Source organism: Salmo salar, chromosome 22 (genome assembly GCF_965601325.2).
Source record: "Salmo salar chromosome 22, fSalSal1, whole genome shotgun sequence".
Classification (NCBI taxonomy): Eukaryota; Metazoa; Chordata; class Actinopteri; order Salmoniformes; family Salmonidae; genus Salmo; species Salmo salar.
Genome location: NC_138312.1, coordinates 7,161,750 through 7,178,587, shown reverse-complemented (window position 1 = coordinate 7,178,587; position 16,838 = coordinate 7,161,750). Strand labels below are relative to the sequence as shown.

Sequence of the window (16,838 nt, the reverse complement as noted above, 5' to 3'; positions counted from 1 at the left end):
GCATTGCAGCAGGTAGCTTATAAATGAAAGGATAGTCTAATACATAACCTATTTAAAACATTGTGTGGCTGGGCTGGTCATGTTGGTACTTAACTATTTAGCTAATAGCATGTATTAATGTCATTGTTATGTCTGATAAAACTTTCCATCGGCACTCGTGAATAACCGCAAATGGCTAACACGCAGTTGATGAACAGATGCGCGTTAATAATATAATCCTATATATTTTGGTTGTAAAACTCTTAATATGGGAAAAATTGACACCGTTGGAAAACTGGGATTCCCCTCTATTCAACATTGTCCATGTCTTGATAACAACCATACAGTCACTCTTTTGGCCCATGGTGTTACAGACAATTATTTAAGTGACTTGAGCTTTCGGAGAAGTAAGAATAAAAATCTGGCATACTCAGGGCTCTACAGTGCGACCATTTTACTCGCATATGCGAGTAAATTTTTGTGTGAGAGACCTGGAATGTTTAATTAGGAGCACCAGTGCGCCTAGAAAAATGAAGGATTCTAGCTTTATTACCGCAAATGTTTTTCATTGTGCTACTAAATGTCTGTGTGTGCCTACATTTTTCAACTTTGGTGCACATGTGCTCCTTGTAAAAAAAAAAAATTAAAAGTCAGCGTAGTGCCCTGCTACTTGTCCAAAGGACAAGTGGCTAAAAATGTTAATGTCAAGCTCTCGGGTGCATATTGCGAATCAATAGCAGCTTAAAAGCCCCTGATATTGACAACTAAAACCTAGGCAACACCTTATTTAACCTGTTAGGGCTAGGGGGCAGTATTGACACGGCCGGATAAAAAAAACGTACCCGATTTAATCTGGTTACTACTCCTGCCCAGTAACTAGAATATGCATATAATTATTGGCTTTGGATAGAAGACACCCTAAAGTTTCTAAAACTGTTTGAATGGTGTCTGTGAGTATAACAGAACTCAAATTGCAGGCCAAAACCTGAGAAGATTCCATGCAGGAAGTGGCCTGTCTGACAAGTTGTGTTTCATCTTGGCTCTTTTTATTGAAGACTGAGGATCTTTGCTCTAACGTGACACTTCCTACGGCTCCCATAGGCTCTCAGAGCCCGGGAAAAAGCTGAACGATATCGAGGCAGCCTCTGGCTGTAACACATTATCGCTTTTGGCAAGTGGCCGATCAGAGTACTATGGGCTTAGGCGCGTGCCCGAGTCGACCCGATGCTTTATTTTCTTTCGTCTGTTTACCTAAACGCAGATTGCCGGTCGGAATATTATCGCTTTATGAGAAAAATGGCATAAAAATTGATTTTAAACAGCGGTTGACATGCTTCGAAGTACGGTAATGGAATATTTAGAATTTTTTTGTCACGAATTGCGCCATGCTCGTCACCCTTATTTACCCTTTCGGATAGTGTCTTGAACGCACGAACAAAACGCCGCTGTTTGGATATAACTATGGATTATTTTGAACCAAACCAACATTTGTTATTGAAGTAGAAGTCCTGGGAGCGCATTCTGACGAAGACAGCAAAGGTAATAACATTTTTCTTACAGTAAATCTGACTTTGGTGAGTGCTAAACTTGCTGGGTGTCTAAATAGCTAGCCCTGTGATGCCGGGCTATCTACTGAGAATATTGCAAAATGTGCTTTCACCGAAAAGCTATTTTAAAATCGGACATATCGAGTGCATAGAGGAGTTCTGTATCTATAATTCTTAAAATAATTGTTATGCTTTTTGTGAACGTTTATCGTGAGTAATTTAGTAAATTCACCGGCAGTGTTCGGTGGGAATGCTAGTCACATGCTAGTCACATGCTAATGTAAAAAGCTGGTTTTTGATATAAATATGAACTTGATTGAACAAAACATGCATGTATTGTATAACATAATGTCCTAGGGTTGTCATCTGATGAAGATCATCAAAGGTTAGTGCTGCATTTAGCTGTGGTTTGGGTTTATGTGACATTATATGCTAGCTTGAAAAATGGGTGTGATTATTTCTGGCTGGGTACTCTGCTGACATAATCTAATGTTTTGCTTTCGTTGTAAAGCCTTCTTGAAATCGGACAGTGTGGTTAGATTAACGAGAGTCTTGTCTTTAAAATGGTGTAAAATAGTCATATGTTTGAAAAATTGAAGTTTTTGCATTTTTGAGGTTTTTGAATAACGCGCCACGGGATTACACTGGCTGTTGAGTAGGTGGGACGCAAGCGTCCCACCTAGCCCATAGACGTTAATCCATACTATCTGATACACACCCATCAAAATATCTCCCAAGTCTCACAAGAGATAGATTTGCTAAACACTCCCCACATTAGATAGAAACAGGCCGTAACAAAGTGACAGTCAAACACCATCTGCTGACAAAGAAGCCTCAGAAAAAAGGCTACATAGTATAAAGAGGCGAGACCAAGCATTATGGGGTAAAGGCGGCAGGTTTTCATCCACCTGAAAGAGCAAATGAGACAAAGAAACGAGAGAGACAGAGCGATTGGTGTGAGGGAGGAGAGAAGAAGACAATGCTATAAATAGCAGCAGATTTTTTTATTCAAGAGGGCTTTGCTGCTGCGCTCTCTCTCTTTCTCAGTCTCTGGGAGAATCTCAATTGCATACTCTCCCCTCGCCTCCTCCAAACCCATTGTAGGAGAAGGTCAGAGGGGAGGGACCTCTGGCTTTCTCATCCAATGGGTTTTGAGAAGGAGGCGAGGAGAAAGGATGCGGGGAGTACGCAATTGAGATTCTCCCCCCTCTCTCGCAAGCGCTCCACTTCTTTCTCGCCGTCTCCCTCCATCTCCAACCCACCCTACCCTCTCTTTTTCTGTCACCTGCACCCTCTTTCTCCCCATCTCTCCACCCCCCTCTCTGTTCCTAGCACATTATGTTCTGTGTTAGTCTTAATGGTTAGCCAGATGTTCCCACCCAATGTTTTGTAAGAATCATCTATTTGCTGTCACATATAGCTACAGTACAGTACACATCTCCATGGATAGCAGGCTCCTTATGACGAATTCTGTCTGTGTCCCCCCCCTCAACTTTCCTCTCCTCTGCATAGACAGACCAACTAAGCCACCAACGGGGTGACCTCGCTCCCACTCCCTTCCTCCCCCCTTCTTTCACTCCCTGTCTCCATCTCTCCTGGCTCAGTCTCGGTTATCCCTCCCTTCCATCCGCTCTGCTCTATGACAGGTTCCAAAGTGACAGACCCTTCCTGTCAACTCTCCACCCCTGCCCCCCCTCCCTCCCTCCCTCCCTCCCGCCTACAGGATGACACAGTAGCAGGGAATTCCTCATTACCTCAGCACTGTCTTCACCAAAGTGTTCTCACACTAGCCAACCCACCCACTAGCACAATATATATGTAAGCCATAATTATGCAGCATAGCTTACATGCACCAGTAATAAAATGCACCACTAATAAAATGGAACAGTCCATAGACATAGTTAGATAGTCGGTGACATCATTAACATCACAATTAAAACCAGTACATCCAAACCATCTAAAAACCAATGCAGGTGAACAGATTACAGAAGGTTAAATAGATTGATTATAAAACCGTAGTTATGGGGACAAATCCAAAGTTACATACCGGGATATTATTTTAGATTATAGAATCGTATCGTTTTGACAATATCGCAATAATATTTTTGCGCTAGTTGGCTGTATCTGCACCAACATTTTCCAAAATAGCTTTTTAAAATTGGGAGCCAATTTGTTTTTAGCACTTTGATTTCCTTGACTGATCAAAAAAAACTTGTTTTCTAATGTTCTCATCTCCCTGCAGCAGACACATGGTGAGCAATATGTTTGGAACATTACATCACGTTGAAGTCACAGAATCAAAAATACATATCGGTACCTAAGTATCGTGATAATATCGTATTGTGAGGTGCCTGGCAATTCCCAGCCCTATAAAACTGTACTTTATAGAAGCTATTCTAAGCTCCAGATAGATGTAAGCTAAATCATACTTTAGCAACGTTACAAAAGACAGGACACAGAGACAGATAAGAGGCGATAAGCTAAGGCAATCCACCGAATAAGAGTTTGAAGTTTAACTTTGACACATCCCGCGTAACTGGTAAATGTATAAATGTGAATAATACAAAACACAAGTGGCGCACACGCAAACACACATCGCTTGCTTACTGTGTTTAGAGATTTGCAGCTCCCATGCAGAGGTTTTGCAGGATGAATGATCGGGTGGAACGACAGGCTACAACATATCGCTACGCTGGCAGATCGCTGACATCACTTCAGTCTCAATAAAACACTGACTGTATCCGAGGAGAATCCATCCGTCCCCCACGGTCATCTAGCTACCGCTAGCCTAAAGCTTATTTTATGGTCTGTCTGTCCTCTCCGTCTGTTCTAGCTAGCTGTACATGTCGGAGCTATTCTATGTCGAGGGTTTTGCAAACGAGGAAGGAAGGACCCCTCTTTTGACTGCCCCTTTTTCTGAATGAAGTGTACAAGCACAGAGACGGTGAGCGAGAGAGCGAGCGAGCACTCTCCTCTCACTATATCATGTGCACACTGCTCTGCCTCACTCTACTCCTTCACCAACGCTCCCTTCCTCGCACTCCCTCTCACAGTAACAATATAATTGTGCTGACAGGCAGCCCAGGGCTAGTGAGAAAACCCAGCTGTTTGAAGGACTGTCACTGGCAGCACGATGGCAAGACACACTTCAATGACGAAAAACGGACAATGAAAAGTTCATTCCTCCATTCACCCACTCAAGGTTTGCATTGCATCCCTCCTTGCTGTATAGGAAGCCACATATAACCTAGATCCACAAGAGCAAGCCATGTGACCATCACTAACCGTCAAGTCCTCAATTACAACCAACTACGCTAGATTCTCTGTTACACTAGTCTCATTCAGTGCCCTTGGGTTTGGATGAAAAACAAACTGGTGGTGGTGGTGGTGGTGGTGAAGAAAGAAAGAAAAAAATATCAATTGCAAATTGCTGTCTGGACATGGACTTGCCAACGTAGTCAATAAGCAAGATTCAATTCACCGGGCTATTGATAAGACCTATAAAGAGATTATAATTCGAATAAAAACAAAACTTGCTTTAAATAGGCTGTCTAAATACAGTTATAAGCAACATATTTGCTCCCCGTGGGCGCATAATAATACAGACAAGGCAACAAACCGGAGGGTTTTACGCACATCCAAACTGTTCATAGGAGCTGGATAAAGATCCAATATGAAGAGAAAGTGAAGGAATGTCCACTTAACATTATACTGATTGCAGGAACCATCTTACAGATGAAATTTGCACTTCTCCAGAAATAGCTGACGAAATTGCACTGCATTTTAACCATATAACCTACCGTTCAAAAGTTTGGGGTCACTTAGAAATGTCCTTGTATTTTTTTTGTCCATTAACATCAAATTGATCAGAAATACAGTGTAGACATTGTTAATGTTGTAAATGACTATTGTAGCTGGAAACGGCAGATTATTTTATGGAAAATACTACATAGTAGGCGTACAGAGGCCCATTATCAGTAACTATCACTCCTGTGTTCCAATGGCACGTTGTGTTAGCGAATCGAAGTTTATCATTTTAAAAGGCTAATTGATCATTTGAAAAACCCTTCTGCAGTTAGCACAGCTGAAAACAGTTGTTCTGATTAAAGAAGCAATAAATCTGGCCTTCTTCAGACTACTTGAGCATCAGCATTTGTGGGTTCGATTACAGGCTCAAAATGGCCAGAAACAAAGACCTTTCTTCTGAAACTCGTCGGTCTATTCTTGTTCTGAGAAATGAAGGCTATTCCATGCGAGAAAGTGCCAAGAAACTGAAGATCTCGCACAATGCTGTGTACTACTCCCTTCACAGAACAGCGCAAACTGGCTCTAACCAGAATAGAAAGAGCGGGAGGCCCTGATGCACAACTGAGCAAGAGGACAAGTACATTAGTGTCTAGTTTGAGAAACAGACACCTCACAAGTCCTCAACTGGCAGCTTCATTAAATAGTACCCGCAAAACACCAGTCTCAACGTCAACAGTGAAGAGGCGACTCCGTGATGCTGGCCTTCTAGGCAAAGTTCCTCTGTCCAGTGTCTGTTCTTTTGCCCATCTTAGTCTTTTATATTTATTGGCCAGTCTGAGATACGGCTTTTTCTTTGCAACTCCGCCTATATGGCTAGCAGTCACACAAGTAAACTAGCTAACGAAAAAGCAAGGTCATTTTTTGCAAAAACATATTTCTAATGTTTGTATCAATGAAAGAATGTAGCCAGCTACATTAACCGTTTTCCAATTTAACTTGCTACCGGAGAAAAACTACAATGGAGGAAAGTACCAGAGAAAAGTAGCCCACACATCATTCAGAGCGCAGTCTGGTGATCCAATGATGTGAGCAAAGATAGTGCAACTGACGCATGAAATTAGGCCTTTTACATACATGATCTGGAGCAAAACCCTTACTGAACCCGAGCAGAGTTTACAAATAAGAAGCATTTTAGATCTGCATTTACAAAAAGAAGCAAGATATTTTCTCTTTCCTTTTCTGCGTGAAAAATGCTGAATCCTGCATTAACGCGACCCCTGACATCAAGCGTGTGACTTTACACATTTTTGGGATGCATTTACAGTTTGTTTTGGTTGTGATTCGGTGAGAAAGTTAGAGGAACAAAGATCATACCCCTGGTTATTGGCAAAGGTGAGAGGTTAGGTTTCTTGGGGGGGGGGGGGGGCATTTGTTCCATGACACTCCATAATCATGGTAGCATCCACATGGATGTAGAAGTGTTGAAAAACATCCTATTCTTATTTACAATAAAAAAGTGACTCCAAAATGACAACACATTCATTATTCTGTTCCTATTGGGCAAAACAATCTGAAACAACCAAAGGTAACTACAAAGGCATCCAACAAGTTTGTAGAGTCACAAGCTTGATGTAGTCATTGCGTGCTAGGAATATGCGACCAAATACTAAACTCTTGACTACTTTGACACAGTAAGTGGATTTGTCCAAAAAATATATACATACAAAAGTGCTTCCATTTCTAAACGGTAAAACCGATATGAAAATAATGCGATGGAAAATGTTGTGTTTGTGCTTTTCTAATAACCAATTTCTGTGTACATGCAAGTGACTGACTGAACGTGCCTGGGAGGAATCCTCACTATCAGTATGTGCAATTTGGTAATAAGCCCAGAACTTTGTTTTGAGAACGGAAAGGGATATCTCAGTTTCAAGGTCTCAGCTTGGAGAGGAGAAGCCTCGTGAGGTATTGCTCTGTCACATGCATGAACCAGTATTGGTCTGTCACATGCATGAACCAAACGTTAATGATGAATTAAGAATGATGAATAAGATAAATAATGCAAATATAACTTGTATGTGTAAGCACTATTTAAGAGAACAGGACTGCCCCGGGGGAGCACACTAAAGACCGGTACTTTATGCATTTAAGTTTAACTGTGACCTTTCCGGCTTGCTGTTAATAAACAATGATTCATTTAAGATTGACTTTGAGTGTCCCTGTGCAGAATTTCCACGACAATACACTCTAATAAAAGCCTTCCACATGCCTCCCACAATAAGTTGGGTGAATTTTGGCACATTCCTCCTGACAGAGCTGGTGTAACTGAGTCAGGTTTGTAGGCCTCCTTGCTTGCACACACTTTTTCAGGTCAAATTTCTATAGGATTGAGGTCCGGGCTTTGTCATGGCCTCTCCAATACCTTGACTTTGTTGTCCTTAACCTCTCTAGGGTAGGGGGCAGTATTTTCACGGCCGAATAAAAAACGTACCCGATTTAAACTGGTTACTACTCTTTTCCAGAAACGAGAATATGCATATAATTGGTAGATTTGGATAGAAAACACCCTAAAGTTTCTAAAACTGTTTGAATGGTGTCTGTGAGTATAACAGAACTCATATGGCAGGCCAAAACCTGAGAAGATTCCATACAGGAAGTGCCCTATCTGACCATTTCTTGTGCTTCTGTGGCATCTGTCGAAAATACAGGATCTCTGCTGTAACGTGACAATTTCTAAGGCTCCCATAGGCTCTCTGAAGGCGCCAGAAAGTGGAATGAGATCTCTGCTGTCTCTGGGCAAGGTACAGGAGCGCTGTTTGTGAGTGGTCAGGCTGGTGGCTCAGAGACAAGAGATGTGCGGACCCGAGAAGTGGCCATGTTTTTCTTTCAGCCTTTGAGCGAAAACAACGTCGCCCAGTTAGAATATTATCGCTATTTTATGAGAAAAATTGCATAAAAATTGATTTTAAACAGTGTTTGACATGCTTCTAAGTACGGTAATGGAATATTATGTCACGACATGCGTCCGCGCGTCACCCTTCGGATAGGGACCTGAACGCAGGAACAAAACAGAGGATATTTGAACATAACAATGAATTATTTTGAACCAAAACAACATTTGTGATTGAAGTAGAAGTCCTGGGAGTGCATTCTGACGAAGAACAGCAAAGGTAATCCAATTTTTCTACTAGTAATTCTGAGTTTACTGAGCCTCGATGTTGGCGAGTGTCTGTTTAGCTAGCCTTGATGGCCGAGCAATCTCTCAGAATATTGCATAAAGGAGTTCTGTACCTATAATTCTTAAAATAATTGTTATGTATTTTGTAAACGTTTATCAAGAGTAATTTAGTAAATTCACCGGAAGTTTTCGGTGTGTATGCTAGTTCTGAACGTCACATGCTAATGTAAAAAGCTGTTTTTTGATATAAATATTTACAAAACATGCATGCATTGTATAACATAATGTCCTAGGAGTGTCATCTGATAAAGATCAAAGGTTAGTGCTGCATTTAGCTGTGGTTTTGGTTTTTGTGACATATATGCTAGCTTGAAAAATGGCTGTGTGATTATTTCTGGCTGGGTACTCTCCTAACATAATCTAATGTTTTGCTTTCCCTGTAAAGCCTTTTTGAAATCGGACAATGTGGTTAGATTAACGAGAGTCTTGTCTTTAAAATGGTGTAAAATAGTCATATGTTTGAGAAATTGAAGTTATAGCATTTAAGGTTTTTGTATTTCGCGCCACTCGATTCCACTGGCTGTTGACTAGGTGGGACGATTTCGTCCCACATACCCGAGAGAGGTTAAGCCATTTTGCCACAACTTTGGAAGTATGTTTGGGGTCATTGTCCATTTGGAAGACCCATTTGCGACCAAGCATAAACTTCCTGAATGATGTCTTGGGATGTTGCTTCAATAAATCCACATAATTCTCCTTCATGATGCCATCTATTTTCTGAAGTGCACCAATCCATCCTGCAGCAAAGCACCCCCACAACATGATGCTGCCACCCCCGTGCTTCATAGTTGGGATGGTGTTCTTCAGCTTGCAAGCGTCCCCCTTTATCCTCCAAACATAATGATGGTCATTATGTCCAAACAGTTCTATTTTTGTTTCATCAAACCAGAGGACAGTTCTCCAAAAAGTACAATCTTTGTCCCCATGTGCAGTTGCAAACTGTAGTCTGGCTTCTTTATGGCAGTTTTGGAGCAGTGGCTTCTTCCTTGCTGAGTGGCCTTTCAGGTTATGTCAATATAGGACTCGTTTTACTGTGGATATAGATCTTTTTGTGCCCGTTTAATCCAGCATCTTCACAAGGTCCTTTGCTGTCCTGAGCGGTATGACGGCTGCGTAGTCCAATGGTGTTTATACTTGCGTACCATTGTTTGTACAGATGAACGTGGTACCTTCAGGCATTTGGAAATTGCTCCCAAGGATGAACCAGACTTTTAGAGGTCGACAATTTTTTTTCTGCGGTCTTGGCTGATTTTTTGATTTTCCCATGATGTCAAGCAAAGAGGCACTGAGTTTGAAGGTAGGCCTTGAAATACATCCACAGGTACACCTCCAATTGACTCAAATGATGTCAATTAGCCTATCAGAAGTTTCTAAAGCCATGACAACATTTTCTGGAATTTTCCAAGCTGTTTCAAGGCACAGTCAACTTAGTGTATGTAAACTTCTGACCCACTGCAATTGTGATACAGTGAATAAGTGAAATAATCTGTAAACAATTGTTGTAAATATTACTTGTGTCATGCACAAAGTAGATGTCCTAACCGACTTGCCAAAACTATAGTTTGTTAACTTCTCTAGGGCCAGTGGGACGATTTCGTCCCACCTACGTAACAGCCAGTGGAATCCCGTGGCGCGTTATTCAAATACCTTAGAAATGCTATTACTTCAATTTCTCAAACATATGACTATTTTACACCATTTTAAAGACAAGACTCTCGTTAATCTAACCACACTGTCCGATTTCAAAAAGGCTTTACAACGAAAGCAAAACATTAGATTATGTCAGCAGAGTACCCAGCCAGAAATAATCACACACCCATTTTTCAAGCTAGCATATAATGTCACATAAACCCAAACCACAGCTAAATGCAGCACTAACCTTTGATGATCTTCATCAGATGACAATCGTAGGACATTATGTTATACAATACATGCATGTTTTGTTCAATCAAGTTCATATTTATATCAAAAAACAGCTTTTTACATTAGCATGTGACGTTCAGAACTAGCATACCCCCCGCAAACTTCCGGTGAATTTACTAAATTACTCACGATAAACGTTTACAAAAAACAAATTATTTTAAGAATTATAGATACAGAACTCCTCTATGCACTCGATATGTCCGATTTTAAAATAGCTTTTCGGTGAAAGCACATTTTGCAATATTCTCAGTAGATAGCCCAGCATCACAGGGCTAGCTATTTAGACACCCAGCAAGTTTAGCCCTGACCAAAGTCAGATTTACTATTACAAAAGTTTGATTACCTTTGTTGTCTTCGTCAGAATGCACTCCCAGGACTGCTACTTCAATAACAAATGTTGGTTTGGTCCAAAATAATCCATCATTATATCCAAATAGCGGCGTTTTGTTCGTGCGTTCCAGACACTATCCGAAATGGTAAATCAGGGTTACGAGCATGGCGCAATTCGTGACAAAAAAATTCTAAATATTCCATTACCGTACTTCGAAGCATGTCAACCGCTGTTTAAAATCCATTTTTCTGCAATTTTTCTCGTAAAAAAGCGATAATATTCCGACCGGGAATCTCCGTTTAGGTAAACAGAGAAAAGAAAACAAAGCATTCGGTCGACGCGGGCACGTGCCTGAGTCTCACAGTACTGTAACCAGCCACTACCCAAACGCGCTACTTTGTTTCAACCAGAGCCTGCAAAGCCACGATTCAGCTTTTTGCCGCCTTCTGAGAGCCCATGTGAGCCGTAGGAAGTGTCACGTAACAGCAGAGATCCTTTGTAATGGATAGAGATGGCAAAGGAGGCCAAGAAATGGTCAGACAGGGTACTTCCTGTACAGAATCTTCTCAGGTTTTGACCTGCCATTTGAGTTTTGTTATACTCACAGACACCATTCAAACAGTTTTAGAAACTTTAGGGTGTTTTCTATCCAAAGCCAATAATTATATGCATATTCTAGTTACTGGGTAGAAGTGGTAACCAGATTAAATCGGGTACGTTTTTTTATCCGGCTGTGTCAATACTGCCCCCTAGCCCTAACAGGTTAACACTTTTTTTTTTTTGTTTACTACATGATTCCATATGTGTTACTTCATAGTTTTGATGTCTTCACTATTATTCTACAATGTATAAATAAAGAAAACCCCCGGAATTAGTAGGTGTCCAAACTTTTGACTGCTACTGTATGTGTGAAATTTGTGTTGATTTTAGAATGGACCATTATCATGCACCTGTCTCGAAACAGGGGCCGCGGGGAAAATGCACTTAAATAGCGAATGAATGACGCTTATCCTGTGTTTCATTTCCATTCTAGCCAGGTAGGCTATACTCCTGTTGTAAAGATAAGCAATGTGCTTAATACTAGGAAAGGTGAGATATATTTTTAAATGTAATACTTTTTTTTTGTCATTTAGCAGACGCTCTTATCCAGAGCGATTTACAGTAGTGATTGCATACATTTCATTTCATTCATTTTGTACTGGCCCCCCGTGGGAATCGAACCCACAACCCTGGCGTTGCACACACCATGCTCTACCAACTGAGCCACAGCAAAGCCTAATAAAATAAATAAATATAGTATGCCTAGTCTATCGAAAGCTGATGGGATCCTCCTGTTTTATAATAGAGGCCATAACTCTGTTTTCTCACGTATTTGCATAGCCTATAGAAATGTTCGCGCAACATGAGCTCTCTTGAAGTGTTTGATTAGATTTTCGATAACATTTGCAATGATGTCAGAGTTATTTAGAGGATCAATCGAGTGCTGAGTACGAGGCAGTTAGCAAGTTTGGTAGGCTACTAATGATCATCAGCAGCATCAGAGCTTGGAGAAGCCTAATTACCGTGACTAAACCATCACATGGAATTTGACTGCCTTCATGACTCTCAACCGCCGGTCTGGAGCTAATACGGTCACCCCAAACTTCTTCCATTTAAGAATGATGGCCACCATGTACTTGGACCTTCAATGCTGGTGAAATGTTTTGGTAACCTTCCCCAAATCTGTGCCTCTACACAATCCTGTCTCGAAGCTCTATGGACAATTCCTACAACCATGGCTTGATTTTTTTCCCTGACATGCACTATCAACTGTGGGACCTTATATAGACAGGTGTGTGCCTTTCCAAATCATGTCCAATCAATTGAATTTACCACAGCTGGACTCCAATCAAGTTGTAGAAACAGCTCAAGAATGATCAATGGAATCATGATGCAGCTGAGCTCAATTTCAAGTCTCATAGCAAAGGGTCTGAATACTTATATATAAATAAGGTATTTATGTTTTTATTTAATACATTTGCAAACATTTCTATGACATAAGTATTTGATACATCAGAAAAGCAGAACTTAATATTTGGTACAGAAACCTTTGTTTGCAATTACAGAGATCATACGTTTCCTGTAGTTCTTGACCAGGTTTGCACACACTGCAGCAGGGATTTTGGCCCACTCCTCCATACAGACCTTCTCCAGATCCTTCAGGTTTCGGGGCTGTCGCTGGGCAATACGGACTTTCAGCTCCCTCCAAAGATTTTCTATTGGGTTCAGGACTGGAGACTGGCTAGGCCACTCCAGGACCTTGAGATGCTTCTTACGGAGCCACTCAGTTGCCCTGGCTGTGTGTTTTGGGTCGTTATCATGCTGGAAGACCCAGCCATTACCCATCTTCAATGCTCTTACTGAGGGAAGGAGGTTGTTGGCCAAGATCTCGCGATACATGGCCCCATCCATCCTCCCCTCAATACAGTGCAGTCGTCCTGGCCCCTTTGCAGAAAAGCATCCCCAAAGAATGATGTTTCCACCTCCATGCTAGACGGTTGGGATGGTGTTCTTGGGGTTGTACCCATCCTTCTTCTTCCTCCAAACACGGCGAGTGGTGTTTAGACCAAAAAGCTCTATTTTTGTCTCATCAGACCACATGACCTTCTCCCATTCCTCCTCTGGATCATCCAGATGGTCATTGGCAAACTTCAGACGGGCCTGGACATGCGCTGGCTTGAGCAGGGGGACATTGCGTGCGCTGCAGGATTTTAATCCATGACGGCTAAGTGTGTTACTAATGGTTTTCTTTGAGACTGTGGTCCCAGCTTTCTTCAGGTCATTGACCAGGTCCTGCCGTGTAGTTCTGGGCTGATCACTCACCTTCCTCATGATCATTGATGCCCCACGAGGTGAGATCTTGCATGGAGCTCCAGACCGAGGGTGATTGACCGTCATCTTGAACTTCTTCGATTTTCTAATAATTGTGCCAACAGTTGTTGCCTTCTCACCAAGCTGCTTCAATATTCCCAGATAAGATGTTTTAGGTTGTAGTTATTATAGGACTATTTCTCTCTATACGATTTGTATTTCATATACCTTTGACTATTGGATGTTCTTATAGGCACTTTAGTATTGCCAGTGTAACAGTATAGCTTCCGTCCCTCTCCTCGCTCCTACCTGGGCTCGAACCAGGAACACATTGACAACAGCCACCCTCGAAGCAGCGTTACCCATGCAGAGCAAGGGAAACAACTACTCCAAGTCTCAGAGCGAGTGACGTTTGAAACGCTATTAGCGCGCACCCGGCCAACTAGCTAGCCATTTCATATCGGTTACACCAGCCTAATCTTGGAAGTTGACAGGCTTGAAGTCATAAACAGCGCAATGCATTGCGAAGGGCTGCTGGCAAAACGCACGAAAGTGCTGTTTGAATGAATGCTTACGAGCCTGCTGCTGCCTACCACCGCTCAGTCAGACTGCTCTATCAAATCATAGACTTAATTATAACATAATAACACACAGAAATACGAGCCTTAGGTCATTAATATGGTCGAATCCGGAAACTATCATCTCGAAAACAAAACGTTATTCCTGTTACATTGCACAACCTTTAATGTTATGTCATAATTACGTAAAAATTCTGGCAAATTAGTTCGCAACGAGCCAGGCGGCCCAAACTGTTGCATATACCCTGACTGCGTGCAATGAACACAAAATGACAATTTCACCTGGTTAATATTGCCTGCTAACATGGATTTATTTTAGCTAAATATGCAGGTTTAAAAATATACTGCTCAAAGAAATAAAGGGAACACTTAAACAACACAATGTAACTCCAAGTCAATCACACTTCTGTGAAATCAAACTGTCCACTTAGGAAGCAACACTGATTGACAATAAATTTCACATGCTGTTGTGCAAATGGAATAGACAACAGGTGGAAATTATAGGCAATTAGCAAGACACCCCCAATAAAGGAGTGGTTCTGCAGGTGGTAACCACAGACCACTTCTCAGTTCCTATGCTTCCTGACTGATGTTTTGGTCACTTTTGAATGCTGGCGGTGCTTTCAATCTAGTGGTAGCATGAGATGGAGACTACATCCCACACAAGTGGCTCAGGTAGTGCAGCTCATCCAGGATGGCACATCAATGCGAGCTGTGGCATGAAGGTTTGCTGTGTCTGTCAGCATAGTGTCCAGAGCATGGAGGTGCTACCAGGAGACAGGCCAGTACATCAGGAGACGTGGAGGAGGCCGTAGGAGGGCAACAACCCAGCAGCAGGACCGCTACCTCCGCCTTTGTGCAAGGAGGAGCGGAGGAGCACTGCCAGAGCCCTGCAAAATGACCTCCAGCAGGCCACAAATGTGCATGTGTCTGCTCAAACGGTCAGAAACAGACTCTATGAGGGTGGTATGAGGGCCCGACGTCCACAGGTGGGGGTTGTGCTTACAGCCCAACACCGTGCAGGACGTTTGGCATTTGCCAGAGAACACCAAGATTGGCAAATTCGCCACTGGCACCCTGTGCTCTTCACAGATGAAAGCAGGTTCACACTGAGCACATGTGACAGACGTGACAGTCTGGAGAAGCCGTGGAGAACGTTCTGCTGCCTGCAACATCCTCCAGCATGACCGGTTTGGCGGTGGCTGAGTCATGGTGTGGGGTGGCATTTCTTTGGGGGGCCGCACAGCCCTCCATGTGCTCGCCAGAGGTAGCCTGACTGCCATTAGGTACCGAGATGAGATCCTCAGACCCCTTGTGAGACCATATGCTGGTGCGGTTGGCCCTGGGTTCCTCCTAATGCAAGACAATGCTAGACCTCATGTGGCTGGAGTGTGTCAGCAGTTCCTGCAAGAGGAAGGCATTGATGCTATGGACTGGCCCGCCCGTTCCCCAGACCTGAATCCAATTGAGCACATCTGGGACATCATGTCTCGCTCCATCCACCAACGCCACGTTGCACCACAGACTGTCCAGGAGTTGACGGATGCTTTAGTCCAGGTCTGGCAGGAGATCCCTCAGGAGACCATCCGCCACCTCATCAGGAGCATGCCCAGGCGTTGTAGGGAGGTCATACAGGCACATGGAGGCCACACACACACACTACTGAGCCTCATTTTGACTTGTTTTCAGGACATTACATTAAAGTTGGATCAGCCTGTAGTGTGGTATTCCACATATTTTGATTGTGATTCCAAATCCAGACCTCCATGGGTTGATAAATTGGAATTCCATTGATTATTTTTGTGTGATTTTGTTGTCAGTACATTCAACTATGTAAAGAAAAAAGTATTTAATAAGATTATTTCATTCATTCAGATCTAGGATGTATTATTTTAGTGTTCCCTTTATTTTTTGAGCAGTGTATATACTTCTGTGTATTGATTTGAAGAAAGGCATTGATGTTTATGGTTAGGTACAGTCGTGCAACGATTGTGCTTTTTTCGCATATGCGCTTTTGTTAACCTGTTAGGGCTAGGGGGCAGCATTTGCACGTCTGGATAAAAAAAATGTACCCGATTTAATCTGGTTACTAATCCTACCCAGTAACTAGAATATGCATATACTTATTATATATGGATAGAAAACACCCTAAAGTTTCTAAAACTGTTTGAATGGTGTCTGTGAGTATAACAGAACTCATTTGGCAGGCAAAACCCTGAGACATTTTCTGACAGGAAGTGGATACCTGATGTGTTGTATTGACTTTAAACCTATCCCATTGAAAAACACAGGGGCTTAGGAATATTTTGGCACTTCCTATTGCTTCCACTAGATGTCACCAGCCTTTACAAAGTGTTTTGAGTCTTCTGGAGGGAGATCTGACCGAACAAGAGCCATGGAACGATGATGTCCCATTAGACACCTGGCGCGCGAGTTCATGTTGGGTACCCTCGTTCCAATACGTTATAAAAGAGTATGCATTCGTCCACCTTGAATATTATTCATGTTCTGGTTAAAAAAGGCCCTAATGATTTATGCTATACAACGTTTGACATGTTTGAACGAACGGAAATATATTTTTTCCCCTCGTTCATGACGAGAAGTCTGGCTGGCTTAGATCATGTGCTAACAAGACGGAGATTTTT

At 42.2% G+C, this 16,838-nt stretch overlaps 1 protein-coding gene across 14 annotated transcripts in view; it reads right to left on the bottom strand.

Moving 5' to 3' along the window:
* Positions 1–16,838, bottom strand: part of LOC106582671 (R3H domain-containing protein 2) — a 117,914-nt gene that overhangs the window by 70,147 nt on the left and 30,929 nt on the right. Inside the window, exon 1 of one of the 14 annotated variants that reach the window (XM_014165954.3) lies at positions 4,134–4,752. The exons of the other annotated variants lie outside the window; for them this stretch is intronic. The gene's annotated coding sequence lies outside the window, so the exon portion shown is untranslated. Of the gene's footprint in view, positions 1–4,133; positions 4,753–16,838 lie in introns of those variants that run through there. 14 annotated transcript variants of the gene reach the window in all.